The 21840-nt window shown below is 37.9% G+C and overlaps 1 protein-coding gene across 7 annotated transcripts in view; it reads right to left on the bottom strand.

Annotated features, from left to right (window-relative positions):
- Trps1 (transcriptional repressor GATA binding 1) overlaps positions 1-21840 on the bottom strand; it is a 240359-nt gene that overhangs the window by 217299 nt on the left and 1220 nt on the right. Inside the window, exon 1 of one of the 7 annotated variants that reach the window (XM_060389424.1) lies at positions 20960-21830. The exons of 5 other annotated variants lie outside the window; for them this stretch is intronic. The gene's annotated coding sequence lies outside the window, so the exon portion shown is untranslated. Of the gene's footprint in view, positions 1-3041; positions 3667-20959; positions 21831-21840 lie in introns of those variants that run through there. One more of the 7 variants, XM_060389425.1, reaches the window with a different exon arrangement.

Genomic DNA, 21840 nt, shown 5'->3' with positions numbered 1-21840 from the left:
CTGCTTTTTAAGCAGATACTTCAGAGTTCCTCCATTGTGTAGATGCTACAGTGACTGCAGAATCACGTAACTTCTCTTTATCGTTTTCCTTAAGAAACACTGAGGAATCAGTGTAAGCAAGTCATTTTATTAACAAAATGCTATGACAACGTTGCGTTTACTTCATATAGGGAAACAAAGTCAATTCTAAAGTATCCAGGGAGAACACAAGTCATAACAGCTGAAACACCAGCCTTCAGGGGAGAGCAGGGTGTATTCTGACAGTACTACTGTACCTATTGACAAATAAGACAGTGATTAATTCTGAGGGGGAACTGGGTAAGACTGCTGAGAAGAGGAAGAAGTGTCATGAAATCACCACAGAAAGTAAGTCATGACAGGAAAAGCTTGGTTATCAAGAAGTCATGTGACCTTTTAAAGAAATTTGTAGTAAGCCAGGAGCTGTGGTGCATGCCTGTAATCCCAGTACTCAGAGAGGCAGAGGCAGGCAGATCTCTGTGAGTTTGAGGACAGCCTGGTCTACAAAAATGAGTCCAGGATGGCCACGGGCAACATAGAGAAACCCTGCTTCAAAATAAATAAATAAATAAAAGTAATCCCAAAGGAAAAACTAACTACCTCCCCAAAACAACTAGAATGACTGCAGTGATCATCCAAAAACATAAAACACCCCCAAATCATTCTGTATATGCTATACATGTGCATTCTAAACTAAAATAAGGCCTTAAAACAGCAGTTCTCAACTTGTGGGTCGCAACTTTTTTGGGGGTTGCATATTGAATATTCCACATATCATATATTTACACTGCAATTTATAATATTAGCACAATTACAGTTATGAAGTAGCAATGAACTAATTTTATGATTGGGGGTCACCATGACATAAAGGAACAGTATTAAAGGGTCCCAGCATTAGGAAGGTTGAGAACCACAGGCTTAGAAGCACTATTTTAAATAGTCTAATGAGCACTTAGATAGTTAATGACATACAGAAATTAAAAAGATTAGGAACAGAACAATCATTATAATTATTATTATCATAATAAATATTCACACAGCCCTTTAGCATTCAGTGGGCCTGTTTAGATAGGTTATCTAAATTGTTCCTTCCCGAAAACCTATGTATTATTAGTCAAGCCCATAGGTGGGAAAATTACAAACTTGAGCAGTTAAAGATTTACTCTAAATCTGACTTTATTCTAAAACAGTCACACAACAGAAATAAACACAGAGCCACACAACGCCTATTATAGACAACAGAATATCCCAAAGGTACCAGGGTAGCTTAATCTTCTATAGTTTAATTTGCACCATGCCTGTCTAGATAGCAAATAAGACTAGAAACAGGTCAAGTGCTCAAATTGCAGAAAATGCAAAACAAGGCAAAAAGTTAAAAACACTGTCGTGAACACTGATGACCCTGGAAATTATGAGTAGGTACCTAACGCTATGACTGGCTCCTTCAACAGAGAAGAGATGTGGACTCAAGACTTTCTTCTTTATATGCTAGACTAGGTGCTTCTGGTGCTGGCTTCACGCTCACTGTTTAACAGGGGAGATCATTTAGTAAGGGGTTTGAGGCCAGGACACTGCTTACTGGTAACTAATACAGTTGATGTTTTTAATCAGAAGGTTATCGTGTTCCTTTAAATAAGTTCTTTAAAAAGATTTGCTGTACTAAGTCAGCACCCACGCTCAAGGGACAACTGTTTGCTTTTTAGAAAATAATCTCATTTTGATACAGTGCCTTGTGAACGGATCTCATCTGCCCGGCCAGGAGGTACACACCCTTATGATCTAAGCACCTGCGGATGGAGGCAAGCCGCTTGCTCTGCATGAGGACTCCGAAGCTGCTCGAGACTGCAAAGTCAGACCTTCAAACAACCAACAGAGAAATCCATCAGTGTAAAAACTATCCCAAGTGAGATCGATGCTAGAGCTGAACCTGTTGCGTGGCTAGAAACGGGCATCTAAATATCCTTGCTCTCTTCGTTATTTTAAAATTAATGAAGGCCTTGGTGTACAACCCTGATCATTACAAGTTAAAGTGGCCACCTCACATCCAGGCACACATATCAATTATTTCCTTTGGCTAATGTTAGGCACCCACAGATCTTCAAGGCCAAAGGAAGCAGTTGGATACAAATTATATGAATCAATAACCTTCAATCTCTGCTAAATACCTCTCTGAGGGAGAACTTCAGGGCAGCTCCACTGAAAAATAACTGCTATTGCATGATATGCTCTTAATAATATGGAGTCCTAGAAAAGGAGACAAAGATGAAGGGTGTAGGAGGAATTTTCTTAACAAGAAATATCTTGAAGACAAGGTTGATAAAGTAAAGACAAGTAAGCTTCAAATTTAGACCTTTAAAGGACTATAAAGACACAACACCAAAACGTGTACAAGGCTCAGCTACCACTAAAAAGTTTCATGTGCTTATGAAGCTACTTAATTATAAGGCACATGGAGATTCGGAGCCTATGACTGTAGGCCTATTTTATTCATAGCTTTCTGGATGAGAAGCCTGAGACACAATGCTCCCTTCTACTCTGTGTGTCCGGGTCCCCAAATAAAGTTCCAAATGAAAAACCCTGGGAAAGCAGGCAGCTCATCAAAGGCTAATCCTAGCTTTCTTTAATTAATGAAAAACTAGGACTTCAGCGTTCCGCAGTCGCAACTCTTGCGGTTCGCAGGTGAAGAGCACGGTTTAAAGATGAGTCACTGTTGATAAACCCATCCCGGGGGCTGGCGGAAGGAAACCCGAGCGCCCGGTCATCCCGGAGGGCGGCGGCGGGAGAGGAAGCTGCGGGGTAGAGCCAGAGAGGCTCGCCCGGCCCGGGAGGCCCGCGCGGAGCGGACCCGGGTGGCCCGGCAGGCTGCGCGCCCGCTCCCGCAGCGCCCGGCTCCACGCCCACCGCCCTGCACGCGCGAGCGCCCGTGCTCCCGGGCCTGACCCGGCGCTGCGGCCCCGGAGCAGCTGCGGCCCCAGCCCCTCCCGGATCGCACGGCGGCGAAGAAAATGGACCCTGAGGCTCACCGATCCGAGGCTCCCATTTTCCGCTTCGCCTTTAAAAAGGGGGAAAGGTACAATATTTCACTCCCGTGTCTAGTTCTGATCATAACTATCCCTGGAGCCACACTGGATCTTTATAACTCTTCCGGAAAAAAAAATACAATTAAAATAATAAATAAAAAAACAAATGAATAAATAGAGCCATAGAGCTAATAACTGATTTAAGCAAATGCTTAGGTCTGTACCCAACGAAGCTTGCTTTTCGATGTCTTTGTAACAACCACAAGCCACATCAGAATTCAAGACCCCATTCTGAGCAGTGGTTCCCCAAGAGTACAAATACATTAGGAAACACAAAGCCTGAAGATTAACAGGCCGGTGCCACCTCCCCATGTCATTCAACAACTTCCTCTTACCAGAGTTTGCTGAGCACAGCCTTTTTACAGTAATGGTGCCAGGAGAGGCAGTTACTTAGGCTTGTGAGTCAGTCTCTCTCTCTCTCTCTCTCTCTCTCTCTCTCTCTCTCTCTCTCTCTTCTGTGTGTGTGTGTGTGCCTGTGTCTACTAGACACTGCAAGCCATCCCTACAGAAAAAAAAAACATGTTATTTCTGCTGTTTCTAGATGACTACTCTAAACATTTTGTAATGTCTTATATATAAAGGTGACAGTTTACCTCCTAACAATGAATTACAGCCTAAGGAGAAATCACAGTGGAACAGTGCAAATATGTCAAAGTTGCATACTCTAACATCCTTCCGGCCAGGCATTGTGGTGCGCACCTGCAGTTTCAGAATTCTGAAGGCTGAGGCAGAAGGATGGGACATCCAAGGCCTTCGGTGTACGGTGAGGCCTTACCTCAAATAGGGAAATACCTGCTGCCGTACTACGTGACCCCACCGCTGGAACCTTGCTTGTCCACCAGCAGAGCACAGGACAGAACGGCTTACAGATTTACAGGGCCAGGTGGAGGGCAAATCCTGACTGCTGCAGTTGGCTACATTTTGTAGTCGGTACAATCAGTGGGACTTCCCTCAGTGACCTCCCCCACTTCTGCGGTCACAGGTGGGGACAATACACTTAGCTGACGCCGCAGCAGCCTTAATGGGGTGCCTCACAAATGTGCGCCATGATCGCCCCATTAAGGTGTTCCCTGACAGAAGACAGACCTCCTGCTCCGCGCCCTTTACTCCTGGCAAGCCTGCCTCCCCCCAGACTTGTGGCTGCCCTTACCTACATCGTCAGGACTGGCTGCTTATCAACCAAAGGAGGTTTCAGGGCTTGTAGCTCATTTCTATGCGAGCTGAGTCCAGCCTCGGAGCAAAGTTTGCGTGCCCTCTACTCCCTGGTTTTCACAAGTGAAAAGTAGGTCCACCACATTTCATAGTGTCCTCCTTCCCATCATTAAAGGGCACCATACAGCTTTGGCAGACAGGAAACTAGCCCAGCACACATGCTGTCCAGCTGGCAAATAGAGGCATCTTCATCAGCATCCACTCGTACATACACTCTGATAAGAAACCCTTTAATGGAGCCAAAATATACATTTCCTTCCTCTATTTCTGCTTTTAGCAGACATGAGAGCTGGACAGTTGTGTCAGAGATTATGAAATGGCAATGAAGAGATTTTTTTTTTCCCTTAAGCCACCAAGGCTACCGGAACAGCAGGGCTAAATTTTGCCTACTTGCTTTTAACCAAAAGTATGCACTCTTTCAGTTGTGGAAAAGTACAGAGGATTTAAAAGCCCCTATTTATTAACCAGAGTGCACTTTTCAGCAGAACTCTTTCTACTATTGCTTAAAGCGTGTGCAAAATACAGGCAGACACTACTTCACAAATCCACATATCTCCTTCAAAGGATTTGTAAAGTCGCTGATAGATAAAAGGTGACATCACAAAAGTATGCATGAGAAATGCAATTAGCTAAGGTTCCTAGGAAGCTTTGGAATGTTTGGTTTCTAAGGAAGAAGCAGCTACATAGGAATATGAATCCTACAAGTGAATCAGCCACAGAAGCAAAAGAAATTCACTGGTAGGTCCTCTCTGAATTCTCTGCCGCAATTGCCCTCTTCATACAGATTTGAAAATGTATAATAAAAATATCACTTAATAATTTTCCCAAAGCTGTTTAATATATAAGTGCTGAGTAGAGTCATATGTTTAATCCAAAGGACTTCCCAATTTCCAGATAAAAGAAATGATTTAGTTAAAAATGAATAAAATCATTTAGAAAAGACCAGGACCTAGTGTAAAAAAATTTTTTTTCAGTGTGGTTACTTGGCGTTAAGATGAAACTAAAAATGATCAGTAATAATCAAATATTCAGAAGTATTGGCTATTCTTATTCTAGCATGAAAATGCTACATTATCTATAATGACTTATATTAACTTACTGTATTAGCACAATAAAATGTTAAGATACTTTATTGGCCCTTTCTTGGCGGGGGAGATAGGTATATTTTTAAAAGCAGAGGGCAGTCCAACATCCTCTGACTGCTAGAACCTGGGCTTCTTAAGGCAGGTTCTAGCTATGGTTCTCCTCGGGCCAAATGGACCTTCCTCAGCAATAACCTCACTGGATCTTCTGAAGGTGTAAGTCAACATTGCTCCTTTAGCCCTTAAGCGTTGGACATGCTTACGGGGCACTTTCACTGTGAAGCCAAAGCTAAAGTCGCTGTCCTTACACAACAGGACACAATATTTGTACTGAAAATAATTCAACAGACAAGTTCAAATCCACGTACCTGACTCTTTATGGTGGCGATTAACATCATGACCTTTATTATTCTGAGGAAGCATCATTTATCATCATGCATCTTTGAGTACACCAGTGTCTGAAAGATGGTGCCAGTAAAAAAGAGTATGGTAGTACCAGATTCTGCCTTTCTATCATTCTTAAATGTCCTAGAGCTTCCCTATATCTTGGTTATCTGGAAACAGTTCTCCTTGGTTAGGTAACATTAATTATTAAAATGCAGGATTTGAAAGGATACTATAAAATACAACATGCTAAGTTGTAACCAGTACTATTATAATTTAGGAACAAAACATCGGGGCAAATTTCAAGCAAAGTCTATTAATTATGTAGCACCATATAATCCTTTTTCCCTCTGAAAACTGACAATCCAATTTCACAAGTTTCTCAAACCTTCAAAAGTCCTATACTTTTCTAGATTAAGAAAAAAAAAATCTTTATCAAGTATCAACTTAATACAACACTTTTAAGAAACTACTGAGATGATTTGAGTTTGGTCTCCCTGTCTTCGGGTTTACAATGCCCAGATGATTCTTGTTTAGGCTACACTAGTGCCAGAGAGGATGCCCAGTTCAGGGAGGCTTCCATGTAAGTGAGTGGAAGACCTTAGGAGGAATGGAGAGGGTGTCAATAGGCAAGGCTGGATGAAGGGTACGTCATGAAGATAGACAAGCAATAGCAAATATACATTTGCAAACTCTCTGGGACCAGTTAGCACTCAACTGAGGACAGAATAGATGGTGACCTGAGGACAAAACTGGTAAACTGAAAGCCTAGGGAGGGTGATGAATGTCAAATCAACAGGAGAAACAAGCATAGAAGCAAGTCCTGAAGGAGGCTGGTGCCTGATGGCGATGGCACTCGGAAGCACGATGGAAATAGAGGTAAAGAATCTAGGGTTGTTTCATTCCGATGAAAAGCTGGAAGCATAAAATCCTAAAAGGACCAGACATCTAGAAAAAAAATCAAAGGCACGCTAGAAAAGTGGCAGAACCGTGATGGCCTGGTAGCCAAGCCCGAAGAGACACAGAAAGGGTGGTTGGCAAAACAGGCTCATTTGAGCATTGCAATCAGATGGAAACTCCATTGGAGCTTGGCTTCTGCAGAGCTGGTGATTTCAGCACGGCACTGTCAAGAAACAGGGAGACCTGCCCCCTTCACTCAGCCGAAATTCGGGCATCCAATATTTTCTCCCCTCTCAGCTTATTTTTGTAGGTGTTTCAGTTTCTCTTTTATCTGTAAAAAATAGACTGGATCCCACATCTGACTTGGAAATATTGGAATTGACAAATCTCAAAGAGCAATACGTTTGACTTACTGCACAAGATGGGATTCATCTTGTGAATTGACAATCCCAGCCTTTCAGTTTAGCTGGGTCTTTTCAAAACTATCCAAGGAGTTCTAGTCAGGAGTTTGTGAGTGTTACCTAGTATCTATCCTGCCTAACTCCTAACCTACTTCCCAGCTTCATTAGCCATAGACTGCGTACAAAGCTGTACTTAGACTTTTCCTACATTCCAAGAATGATCCATAAACAACTACAACTGGATTATAACCCATTTAACTACCTTCTATAAAACATCTAAGATAGTCTTTGTTCACAAATATGTGTCATGAGAACAAGTATAAAATAGTTTAAAGACTGCCTGAAAAGGAATTTGCTTCAGTAGGTGAACACATTAGCATAACTCTGATCCAAGGTAAAAGTCAAACACACAATACTTATTGGGAAAGCAAATCACTAAAGAAATGCAGTAACTCGCTATTTCATGTCCTCAAGTAAAGGAAGAAAAATAGTCCACCGCAGCAGGTGTTTGATATAAAGAGGGAAAAACTAATTGATAAAATACACTTAATATGATGTTAAGAAAATCATTGAGAAGATCTTGGGATAGACAGACATTTACTTTTGCTGTCATTGCATCAGGTACATACTTCTATTCAATTATCACTTAAAGTCAAAGTAAGTTGGCAAATTCAACTATACTGGGATAATAAACAAAAAGGCAAGAAAAACTTGATGGCTATGTAGGGGCAGAAGAAGTGTCTGAACCCGTCACATAGTATTATAAAGTGCTCAGCACTATAAGGACAGAGAAACTACTTGGGATGACTGGAACCATCCTCACAATGGCTCTTCATTTATTTAAAAAAAAACTACTTTTAAACTACTCCATTGCATCATGATTTAATTGATAATTTTTAAACAGAAAAAGATGATTACTTTCCACTAGAAAACTGCGTCATTCTAAAGGAATACCTATTGATAAATTATTCATAAAAGCTTTCACCTGAAAGAAACATCAAGGACAGAAAAAAACAAAAAAACAAAGCAAGGGGGAAGAAACAATAAAATAATAAGCACCTGCCATCTGGCTAAGACACAAAGCAAAGCAAATGAAAGCATCTATCCTTTACCATGCTAGAAAGAGCAAGGGGGTTCAGGTGCACGCTCTGGACCAGCCCAGCCCATTTCCAGAGCCTCTCAGCTCCTCCTGCTTTCTGCAAAGTCACTTCGGGAGCTGTCTGCAATAGAGCCAGGGATGTCAAGTTCAATTCCTTACCTCATGGCATTCAGCACCACTTTTTTTTTTTTTTTTTTTCCTTTAACCCAGAACAGGCGCACTGCATCTACAACCAATCTGTGCCCTTCTCTTATGAGGGACAGAGTTGTATTTGGCCTTTAGAAAATGCAATTTTATTATTAGAAATAAACCCTAAAAAAAGAAGAAATTTAAGGTTTTATTATATTTCATAAGTCTGTAAAAGAATTCTGTACTTCAAACACACCAAATGATAATTGACTTGCTTAGAATCAAGAAAAGAAAATGTTTCATGTTTTAAGCTCAAATCATAGCTAAATATGTAACAAGAAGAAACTAAAATAAATACATAAAGACATTACATCAATAAATTAAATGTTTCATTTACACATACTTGAAGCTGAAATGCATTTATCATTCAAACGACAAGACTAAGCATTTGTGATGAAGCTATTTTTTCTTGTTCAGTTGTTCAGTTGTTTTTCTAAGTGTTGAGAGGTTTGTATAAGTGTTGTGATCTTTCTTAACCACATTCAAATACACCGATCTTACTCTTAAGACCCAATGTCAAAGATGCCCTGACTAATTATATATAAATTAAAAGTCCTAATTTCAAATGGACTATTGTTTTCATTGGTTTTGATATTGATAAATGTTGAAGGTATTTTAAACTAAGTGAAAAATAACAAAAACTAGCTTCTTATTAATGAGAATATCATAATTAAATTATCAGCCAAACTGGATTTTATGTTAGCAGATCTAAGGAGGTTCATGTCATTAAGGTGTCTAAAAGAAACACTACACCTAGGTTTTATGAAGACTCTGTTGTGTGATAACCTCTGTTACACGTTTGAGTCTGTATCACATATGGTTTTACACTAAACATATATATATAGAGAGAGAGAGAGAAATAAATTCATTATATAATCATCGAATTCTTGCTGCATACTAATTTCAAACTAAATGATACCTTGATTCTGTTTTCATACCCATCTGCAGAAGGAAAAAGAAAGATTAAAGAACCTGAAATATTAAGCAAATTTTCCAAATTCACCTAGAAATAGTCTACTGATTTACTTATACTTATTATGGTGATCATTGTGTTAGGCAGGTAGGGGGAAGCCCGCTATTGTACCTTTAGTTTTCTTTCTTGTAGATCAAGATAAGTGCACTACAATGGAAGAGTTATTTAAGTAGCTTCTGTCATCCAAAATAATAGAGGACCCCATGATCTTTCTGAATATACATGCATTACAGAACAAAGATCAGGACAGCAGTCCCTGGCTGACGAAATCCATTGTCCAGCCATTGAGAAAAGGACCCTACTCTGCTCAGGGTCCTACTTCTCCCTAGAAACAGTATTAAAATATCACACATGTAGATTGGTATTCTGTCTTTTTGAGGAAATTGTAATGCCATACATTCAAGTGTATACACTGCACTTACCAGTAAATGAGATGGGGAAGAGGTTATAGAACAGAATTACAGAACAACGATGTTCTGTCAGAGGCTAGAGTTTGCCCTGCCTGTCACCTCAGGTGATTTAATTCATTCCCCTGTCACTTCCCTTTATTAAATGATTTCTCTATTGAAAATCTATTGAAAACGTGCATTCTCTTGGCCCTGAAATTTAGCAAATATCTTTAACATATCATACATTGTCAAAATAAGGTCAACCTACTATTTCTGTGGTGCTATTTAAAGGAGTGAATCTCCCACTTTTTTCTATAGGGGAAAACATGAAAGGAGCTTGTTAAAATTTTCACTATCTGTAACTCCTGGCTTCAAATTAAACCTAAAAATACTATTCTGACTTCATTATTATAATTCAGACTTAAAATTGTGGTTTCAAAATAACACATCAAACCTGATTGGAGAATCCTAATCGTGTCCTAATTCCTCAGTAGTGAGGAGAGCAAACCGTAGAGTTCTGGCTAAATTCTCGGCTGACATCACAGCAGACCATGAGGTGACTGCTAGAAGCATTCCCATCTCCACCAGCAGAGACTCCAAACTGCTTCTAAATACACTTCACTGAGACTTCAAACAGTGTGATCTCTGGGTCCAATTCCTTTTTAAGGGGAACAGCTTTCAGGATAGTGTGTTTAAAATTTGGTGTTTCTCTCTTTGGGAAGAAGTACATCTATTACAAATGAAAACTTTTTTCCTTACACATAAATAGGGATGCCATTTCCCTATGTTTTCAGCCTTATTTATGTACATATCTCTAATTTAAGAATGCCCATCATAATTAATCATACAGTAGTCAGGCAAAAATGCAGGTATAAACAGAGAGACTTTTCTTTATACTTAAACATACCCCACTAAAATATGTCACAGGAAAGTTGTCTACTCTCTGCAGACGTAATGATTCTGACCCGATTCATTGATGCTGCTTCATATTTTCTTTTATTTCTGGAGAATTCCACAGGTTGTTCTTAAATTCAAAGTTAGTTAAAGCTTGTTTTCCCCCCTTCAATCAAAAATTTAATGCATAGTATAAAATGTAAATGATATTCAAGCAAATGTCTTGTTCTTTTACACAATTCACAGATTTCAGTTAACTTTAATGATTAAGTACATGACTTTTCCAAATCACTTTTTCCTGAAGTAAAAATAAAAGCGTGAAATGACAGAGGAAAGGATTTCTCCCTGCAGTGACTCCTTACAAATGACCAAAATATCTGCCAGGATGAAGTTTGAGAACTGAGATCATTGATGTCTGGATTTTTCCTGTACCAGAGGTTTTTAAAAGAAAACATGACAGGAGAAATAAAGGATATTGAATGCATGTAAAATTACTTTGTATTTACAGGAAAGTACAGAAGATAAAAAAAAAAAAAAAAAACCTCTACAAAGATTAAAAATTTCCTCTCCTGAAAAGCTTTAAAGAAAAAAATTATGCATTTTGAAAGCAATGGACTTCAAAAAAGAGCATTTAAACAAACATTTATCTAAAAATCAACCCAAAAGGTAGGATGTCAATTTGGTAATAACAACAGCACATTCCACTTGAAAAGTCAGAAACGGTATAAAGACCAAAATTCAAGTTAACATCCCTGTGATTAACTCAGGGCTGCTTAGCCAAGAGCAACTTTCTGCACTTAAAACATAAAACTGTCAGTTTCCTCTGCTTGGAGACAAAACACACAAAAAGCAAACATTCAGTGCTATATTTTCCTAGACATGAAAGACAGAACTAACTTTAGTGATCACTCTGCCTATTTCTACCTTTGTAGCCCTGAGACCAGAGCGAGTGTAAGTCAGTGGCAAATCCCAATTTTAAGACCCACCTTAAAGACAGATATTATTCTAGTTTCTGTTACACCCAAACCTTTATGAAAACGTACTTCCTCGTTGTACTGGACCAGCTCTAGGGGCCAATGCTAGGAGCTTTGCGCTTGGTGTCATTGACTGTCTTCACAATAAACAAGTAGAACCATCATACCTCCAAGTACTGATGATATGATAGTTGGCATTTACCCCCTGGGAATCTAAAACACACTGGTGAACATTTTCAAAGTTCTCTCTCTTCCCTACATCAGGATAGCACACACTGCAAGCATCATCTGTGATCAGGCAATCCAATTCACACTATAAATTTGGAGTACTGAGTTCGGTAAAAACATTAACTAAAACTCCCTTAATCTCTTTGCCAAAAAAAAAAAAAGGCTACTCATAATTATTTCCAAATTATAGCACAACTTCATTTAATTTCATTCGGTGTTTTTCCTCACAGAAATTAAGTGCCAATGGCCTGCTCAAGAGCAAACAATAAAATCAAATTATTATTTTGCTGTGTCACTGCCCTTTAAATATAAATATCATAAAGAAATGAAGATTTTTAAAAACCCTCCATCCAGCACATCCATCCATTAAAAGGGAAGATGTTTAATCCTTTTGAAACTGAAAAATAGATAGATACATACATACATAATACATACATACATACATACATTTATGTGTATGCAATTCTCGAGCAGGGAGAAAAAAAAAAGGAAAGAAAACCCTGCTGGTAAAGCATGTCAGAATAATCCGGAGACAGCATACGTGGTCTCAGCACCGTTTCCTTTAGCACCCTAAAGTCAGAGACATCAAGTGCCCCGTGATTCCCTGCTTGCCCTTCTGAAAGCCATCCAGACAGTTTCCAGAAAGGAAGGAATCTGGTTATGCTCCCAAAAGCCAACTTAACTTAAAGGATCTTCCAGCCCTGAAGGGAAAGAGCGCAGTGGCCCAGCAGAGGCTGCACTGAGTGTTCTGCGTCATGTGAAGCCAGAACTTTAAGTGTGACCCCACTGGGCTTTATCTGTAATTCCCAAGGACCACAAGCTAAGAGGTCAAAGTTTTCTGTGTCAAGAAAACATGTAAATGAATAAAGCCACATGCGTTTTAATAATGCTTTACATCACCATGGACTGCATAGAGCCCACGCCCCCTTACTGTTCAGACAGATTTCTCCTTTAAAGGGATCCAAAACCTGTGGCAGAAAAATGAAGAAAACCTCCTTACACTGATATCTGCCTTTGATTCTCCATTTCTAATCATGGTCCGTGTAGAACACATTTCAAAATGTTATTGTGAGTGATATATGAAAACTTTCAGGGAGTAGGAAAAGCATAGGTATATTTAATTAAATGTCAAATATGAGACAATGTGATAAAGAGTGAAGAATGTGTACATATAATTGAGTGTAAACAAATGCAACACTAAAGGAGCTTCGGAAAGGATAGCATGCAAGATCATGTGCATAGGTTTATTCATGTACACATATAGCATTTTTTTACTTCTAGCCTAACGTTCTGAGTGACAGCTTCCTGTTTTAGAGTGTATCAAAGTGTTTTTTAAAAAGCAGTATGTGTTACAAATAATTAGGGCATTCTTTTGGCAGAGTAAATTATCCTGAGAAAGAGAACACATTAAATAAAACAGAATAAAGAGGGATAGGATAAAGAGTAATATAAGCAGTTTACTATAACGGGGATTATGATGGCAATGGGTTTCTTACTGCAATCTCCCCACATCTTACATGTGAAGAATGCAATTTTACTAAAAAGAGAAACCTGATTTAAAATATTTATTTTAAAAGTGTAGAATACTTTATGCTTACCAGGTGGCTTTACACAAGTTATTTTCTAGAACTTTCCTATTTCTGTAGGACTGGGGAATAAAGTTTACAGTTATCCTTTCAGGGGATACGCATCCAGTGTTGAATATAATCATTTCTGATTATTCACCTAAAAATTTAAAACTGTATAACAAAAAATTATTATCAAAATAAAGAACATAGAGTAGGTATAAAGGCCTCAAAATTACATAAAAATAATTGGGAAAGAATTATTAATTATCCAGAATTGAGAATACTCACTGTAAAAAATTAGAAGTATGGACACTGATTAATCTTACAATATTTATGACCAGTCTTAACTTCTGTCATATGAGTAACATCATTTAAAAGTAAAGTGACCTAGATCGCTTTCAGCAATCATTAAAAACATCATAAGTAACACAAAAACAAATGACAGTTTGTGGGTTTTTTTTTTTTTAGGAACACCTATATGTTTAGAACTATTAAATATTGAGAGAGAAATGAACTAATCTTCCAGAGCTAAGATGACAAGTGATTCATGACATCACATAAAATAGAATTTATTTTTTCACTTTATTTAGTCAAGTTCACTTTCATGAGAACCAGAATTATAACTAATTTAACCCTCAAATAGGTTCTACTATGCATTCAATAATTGAAAAGGACATGAGAAAGATTAATGTCATTTTACAAAATACAGTTTGAGAAAATCGAATATAGTAACCTCTATCAGAAGAGAACACAAGCATATGCATAAACATATGTGTTCTTAGAATCATTAAGTCAGAGATAAATGTGCTGTATTAATCCTAGGTTATTAATGTGTATCCCTTTGCATATAAACTGTATCATTTAATAGAAAAATCTGATGTCTCAAACCAACTCTGCCATACATATTTACACTGTTTATAGATATATCTCTAATTCCTGTATAAATACATGGAGGAAATAATACAATTCCTATGAATGCTCAGAAAACCATACTGGAAGAACCTAATCAAAAAGAATATGTTATCTTATCAACCTTCACTGAATTGTAAATTTTTATAGTCTGTTCAAATTACGTAAATAAAACCAGCTCTGAACAAAAACGTTTTCATCACTTGTTTTTTAAATCTAAGACATATTTTTGTGTTTTAAGTAAGTTATCTATCATCCTATATCGAGCTTATTCCTTGTTACTATAGTATTCAATTTTTAATAATAATAATAATATCAATATTTTAAATCTTGGAACAAATACATTAGGGAACATAAATGTCTATTATAATATATTACTCATTATCACAATTATAAGTAATTAATAGATAAAGTAATCAGTAAGTCAATAAGATAACTATGTTCCTTTTAAACTAAAGAAAAAGGCATAAAAATAAGGATTGTAAGCAATAACGTATTTCTTTCTAGAGATATTGACTATAGCAGGCTTAAAGGGCAGACAATGAATCATCTGTTTATGTAAGAGTTGTATTAATGGAATATATGCTAAGTTCTGAGCTGACTTTAAAATGTTTGGAACATTTTCCAGAGCCTAGTCTGACTGCGTCAATTACCTAGTTACCAACGTTGTTGTCTTGTGTTGCTTGATGAACTAGGACATCCAGCAACCCCCAAACCAGTATTACAAGCCCAGCAAATAGCATCACATCTGGGTGACGCACAGAATCCATCACCCTAGGGAAAAATGCATGGGCTCAGAGTATGGAGTCTTTGCATGTTCCATAATATTTCTGCATAGCGTTTTAAGCTGGTAGAATTGTAAACTGTAAAGTGCCAGCCTTATGGAATGATATGCTCAGAAAAAGCACTGTCAATCCCCACAGAAATACGACTTTCTCAAAAATGTTCTCAGAACACTACTTAAAATACACAATGAGGGGGCATTTTCATGTATATGGTGGGTTTTTCTTTCCTTCTTTTGAAATTTCTTAGTAAATTCTGAATCCATCTATGTAATATGGAAATGACTGATTCATTATGTTTAACCGCCACACTCACTTCAAACTTCGAACTTTTTAAAAACAAGTCATGTATCTCTTTAAAAGATTCCTGTTTAAAGCACAGCGGGTCATGATTTAGCACATTAAATCCCACAATAGTAGATCTAAGTATTACATACATAAAATATAGTTTCAAGAGCATGCACACATTGCTGCAATAATTCTAACACAGTATAGTTACCGTGGCTACATCAAATATCCACAGGCTTCATACTATAGAATTCCTCTTACACTACAGGTAGCTGCCTAATAACTACCAAAGAATTACACAAATCAAAATGTGTTACCTTTGTTCAAACAACACTGCTGCTCATTACAGAACAGAAAACACCATCCTTAATCACTCAGGAAACAAGATAGTGGTGGATGCTTGGAGTAGAGGTGGTGCCGAATGGTTTGAGGCAAAACCGAAACATATTGTTTAAGTAAACTTAAGGGGAGGGGATCATATGCGCAATTGATGGATTTTTTTTTTGTATCATCTTCCACAAAGCCTTCCCTACCCCTCCCCACAACTCCACAGTAAACCGGCTGCTGATATTAAAGAACTCCAGCCCCAAATACTTTCCTCTGCCTTGTTCCCTTCTTGCTAAATTTTATTACTATCCCAATTTTGAAGTAACAGACCCACATTTATTACCAAAAAAAAAAAAAAAACTATGTCAGACAAACCTATGATTGAAATTTATGCTTGCAAACTCTCTAAAAATTATTAATTAAATCAAAACTGAACTCAATAAATTTGCACAGTGTTAATACGAAAATGCATAGCTTAATTCTTTTAGTATTTTCTGGAAAATATTTAAGTAAAGAAGCTGTTATCAAAGGAGGAAGCTATTGGATACGAACAGAAAGTCTGTGGCTCTCACAGTGAAAGCTGAGAACAAATAAAGTAAATCAAAAATGTCAAATTTCTAGGATGAGAACACTACAAGTGTCTGGAGTTATGCAGAACACTTTTGATGATAATAAATGTATCACTGACTACTCTTCATCTGTTAGACACCTCATTTTCTTGGTAAATTATTCATTACAGACTCTCTGTATATGGAAAAGGTGAAAATAACTACCTCACAGAGGAAATTTGGTTATACAGCAAAGATTTAAACCTCAGCAACTGTTTTATGAACATCAACACTCAGCTCTGTCCTACAAATGGGAAGGAGGGCCCCATTTCTGGGTGGAGTAGCTTTTCCCAAGGAAGGAAATACTGACACAGTTTTTTTCACCCCAGAAAGATTTTTCTGCTTGCCAACTTCTGAAGTTGGCCCCTGTCAATCAATTGATCAAGGTGTCTCTTAAGTAGACAAAAGTTATATCTGCCTGTGCAAATTCTGGAGGAGAGAAAAAGATTACTGAAATGAAATTTAAAAATGCCATGTGATAAATAAGGCTTACTGATGCTATTTAAAATTTTCAGAATGAAAAATGAAACACTTCCAGTAGGAACAAGCTGAACCTTGAAACTAATGCTTTCAATATAAAACTGCATTTTGGTAACATTTCATCTATTTTCCTTCCTCTGCACATAAAAATGATTAATGTCACAATTAAACTTCCATATTTTAGGCCCTTGGTAACAGGTGTGGCAATCTCTTGATAAACATATTCATTGACCTGTCACCATTGATAACCTTCATTAATTAATCTCTATTGAAACAAACCTGTTTTTTTTTCTTTCAAATAGTAAGAAATAAAGTAAGACAAACACTCCCCCAAGTTCACAAACTGTTTAAATTATTGTAACCTCAAGTGCACCAGCCATCACAGTGAACAACTGAAGAAATACAGCAGAGCTCAGCAGGAAAGAGTTTTAATAACAGATTGAAAAACAAGAATAAAAATAACTGTATCAACAGAGCTTTTCTTCCTCAGGCCACAAGCCCGTTCTTACTTGAACTTTTTTTTTCCAAAAAAAAAAAAAATTTAAAAAAAATAGCATTTGGCCACCAAAACCAATGCAGAACATTATTAAAAGTTAAAAGCTACCAATTACTTCTGTCTGTTCTTTTAAAGCAAAGTTTGGCATGACGTCAGCTGGTTTAAAGAAAACAAGAAAGAGAGAGAGAAAGAGCAGGAGAGAAAGTTTCCTACTCGCATAAACTGAACACCAGGGAAGGTGTCTAGCCACTGGTAAAGTGTTAGCTGCAGGGTCTTAAAGAGCTAGCAGCATTTTAAAAATTAAAACTATTTTTTAGATTATTTCACATGCAACAAGCTGTACGGCCAGCCTTAACGTTTATATTTCAATTACATCTAAGTCAAAAAATATTCCAATGATATTTCTTATTTGAAATGCACTGATAATTTCATCTCTGTTTTTGGTACTTAGAACTGTGCTCTGACGGGGCAAAGAGCGATAGGATAATAAAAGGAACTCAGTGTGGCGATGCTGTAATGGTTCCGATAGCCGTTATCACTAGTATGCTTCTCTTGACTACTTCTTCACCATTCAAATACTTTTCAGCATCTTGCAAATTCAGTAAAAGCATTTTCTTAAGCCTAAAAGATTTCTTTCTAACCTGTATCAGTTTCTTCATTATTATACCCTACAGAGAAACAAGCCAGAGGCTTGCAAATCCACTCTCAGCGAAATAAGAGCCATTGAGTATTATAAAGACCCCCAAAAGCAGCTGCAATTGTATCATTTGAAGTCTCACATATGAAGGTCATCTATAATAGAATATTTGATACAAACAGCTTTGGACCAACTAACATTTGAGAACAAAACAGGCTGTTTTTTATTTGATACTGAACAGTCGTCTAAAAACAAACCTTGGCATTTTCAGGTACTTCAGTAAACTGATCAAAGTTTTAGGAGACAAGTGCTTTTGATAATGATAAAAGCAACTGTTCAGTTTTAAAATGCAATTAATTGTAAAGTACGTTAAGTCTTTTCCATACATGAGCATAATAAGTACACTTGGGAAATGTTGAATTTCAGCTTGGTAACGTCAAGATAAATGTCTTCATATGATATCTGCAAGGAGTCCACTAAATCCTATAAATCCTGTTATGACAACACAATTCACTTCTTTCCATATATCCAAATAAATGTAGCTATCCCATTGATAGGCAAAGTTTAGCTAAGTCTAAATATGCTATTATTCATTAACCCATAGCTCAAAAATAATAAATAAGGAAGCTTTAAAAGGTTAATTATTTATCAACAATATTAGTAATTATAACTAAAACAAGAAGAAAGAGAAATCTGTTACCTGGAAGCTGGACCAAGGATGAACAAGAGAAAGCAAGCTCATACAACTTGCCTGTTTTTTATCAAATTGATTGTAACTCATGAGCTACAATATTTGAGACAGAACTGTCTGAGTTTATAGTTTTCTATGCCTGCCAAAAACAGATGCAGGCTACCACACTAGCTGTCCCGAGGAAACTAAATTAAGCAGAGGCAAATACCAAGTGGAAAGTTGTCAGTGTGTTGAATGAATGGCTTCATTTTACACACCAGAGAATATCTTCATGAGGATATGTTTTAAGGAAGCCAGTCATTTTATTTTAAGTCCATCGCTTATTTCAGAAATCAACTCTAGACACCTGTCCACAACTCTCTGAAAGTCTATTTTGTCCTGTGTACAACAGCGCAGTGTTACGGTATTATTGTTCACACTCATAGGATATATTAAATTAACAATAACTGTCATATATATATATATGGAAACTATCAGAAATCCAGTTATCAATGCTGACACCAATTCCAAACTCAAAATAAAGTTCTAACTCAATAGCAAAATCTTTTTCAAGTTTAAAATTTTTCAGCAGTGTTTATGTACTTCAAAAAAGATAGCATAAAAGTTTACAAAACCCCACACTCTTGCCTTATTTCTTAATAGAAAATGTATACATCTTTAGACGCAAATAGCGGCTTCTATCTGTGCATAGACCCATATACATCTAACAGTAATAACAGCAACAGCATTAGTAAAAGCACCCTTAAATACTAGGATCTAAAAAGCAGCTTTACAACATATGCATTCATTTCCCTATTTGGAAGGTTTTCTTATGAATGAACATTTCCTTATGCATGGTTACAGAGACCTATCTTGAAAACAGGAATAAATTTAGGAGTGTTACATGACTTAAAAAAGTAAAATAATAATAATAATAATGCTAAAAACAAAGTAAGGGTACATGTAGGTCATCACTCATGATGAAATGCACACAGATTTGGATGCTAAACTGGTTAGTATAAAAGTATGTAGAAATTTCTATTAAATTGTTCACAATATTAGTAGTCAAAGTGTGGAGCTCTGAATTCAACTCAGGATTCACAGCCACTCTGGCACTCTCCTCCGCACCTTTAATGCTAGCTTTAACAAAGGACAAAAGCCACCCAGCAGCACAAACACTAGCAGAATCTAAAATTCAGGAGTGACAAACTTTTTTGCTAAATACTTCCTACCACTTATTTGCAGAATGTCAGATTTAGCTATTACGTATGTAAAAGTATTCTACACACACATAGCCTACCACGCAACAGGCATATTGGGAAGCCATTAAAATCAGCTCACCAAAGGTAAATAATATTTTGCCAATAGAGTACTGATGAAGCTTCCCAATGTCTTACATTTAGAGAAATCATGGCCCATCAGAGAAATTCTGACTCTATTTCCTCTTTGCAGTTTTATTTTCACGATACTAATATCCAGAAATAATCATCAACCTAGCATACTCACGGCCCTGTCTATTTAACTGACGGGAGATGTTTTTAATTCAAGGGAACGGTTCTAAAAAGAAGTTATGAAATCGAAGTTTAACCGAAGGATAAACTCAATGAACATACAAGTTTAAGTTGTGAAGTTTGAGCATGCCATTAATAAAACTTTCACTCAAAGGTATAAAAAAAAATTCCTCAGAATGTTGGTATCATTTCCAGACTGTCCTGTCAGCATCGAAACTTACAGGAAACGCTTCATCTTCCCATACAAACCCTGTATTTATTCACAACCCTGTCATACTTGGGGAAAGAAAAAGGGGGGAAAAGCCGCATGGTGATTATTTTAGAACCTTTGCTTTTCTACACAAGCGCTGCATTAACTGGGGAAGCCTCAGAAGCCAGTGAAGAAAAGAAGCATGTACGAAACTGCCCAGCAGTGAGATTAGAGACTTTCATTCTCTTTTTGCCCAGTCAAGGACCTGCTAGTTGTAGTACTTTTCCTGACCGTCCCTAACATGTTCAGCTCTGGCAGCCTTTTCTAAATGATCAACTCTTTCTTAAACCTGCAGGAAAGGATAGAGATGCTACAGAGGCTGGTGGGTTTGTGCTCTGGAGTTTACAAAACTCCAAAGACTTGTTGGAAAAGTCCCCTTTATTTTTTCATTTTATATTTTTAAGCCTGAGCAATTCAATTTAGCCAACAAGGCCTGGAATGATTACTTCTTTGTAATCTTGTCTCAGGCCCTTATCTGTATTTTTGCTTTTATACTGACTATCTCTTCCAGGCTCTTTCCTGTTCACCTGGAGAGCTTAAAAAGTTCAATGAATCGGCCTAACTTGTGCCTGATTCTACTTCTTCGCTCAGCCCCTCTCTCTTCACTTACCTTGCTTAAAACGCTAGCGGTGATTTCCCAAAACCGGATAAGGATGGATATTCTATCTTAATTTGGATTCACCATTAAATCCATAGCTCTTACTCAAAAACTTTCAAAGGATCAAGGCCTAAAAAGATATGGGGAAGTCAGCCAGGTCCTAAAATGTAGTAAGTTCAAGCAAGAGTCTCTCCGAAGCCCCCGTAAGTCCTCCGGTCCTCTCACTTCAATGGCTTTAAGATCCTAGAGCCATAAAACAGTTAGTGACTTCCCTGGTGAAAGGGGAGACACCACCATCTCAGACAGGTACTCACAGAAAAAAGCTTTCCCAGCCACAGAAACAACTTTGCACTTCAAACAGCTCCCACCTCTGCTTCACCCTCAAATTATTCATGGGGTCCTATAATCCTGGAGTTATTTGGAGGGATAGAGGTGTTTGCCTTGGCCTTTCAAAGATGCGTTTCAGACTCTACAGCCCAAACAGGAACTAGACAGAAAGCAAAGAGCCTGTCTGCCTGCATGTCCCACCGCTGTCAGGCGTTTAATCACCAGCCAGTGTCCCCTGACCCGCTCGACACATGGCGCATCAACCGCACGGCAGAGGAAGTCTGCCCCTTGCTCAGCCCCTACGGAAGCGCCCTGGCTGCAAGGCCCTGCCTCATGGTACCGACAGGGCACAGATCCCTGGGCCCAGGCTGCCCTGAGCTGCCCAGAGACGGGTACACCAGGGGATGCCACACTCGCTCCCTCCAAGCCAGCTGGGCCTTTAAGGGAAAAAAGTTTGAAGCCTGGCTCTGCAAACTAAACTCTTCAAAGCCAAAGCCAGTCTATGCTGTTTTATCACTTTGAGGGCCACTCCAAGACCCCTCTCGGAAAGCCTCCCGACCCTCCCA

The sequence above is a fragment of the Meriones unguiculatus genome, chromosome 8 (genome assembly GCF_030254825.1).
Source record: "Meriones unguiculatus strain TT.TT164.6M chromosome 8, Bangor_MerUng_6.1, whole genome shotgun sequence".
In the NCBI taxonomy this organism is placed as follows: domain Eukaryota; kingdom Metazoa; phylum Chordata; class Mammalia; order Rodentia; family Muridae; genus Meriones; species Meriones unguiculatus.
The sequence above is the reverse complement of the archived record's forward strand: the minus strand, read 5'-3'. Positions and strand labels throughout refer to the sequence as shown.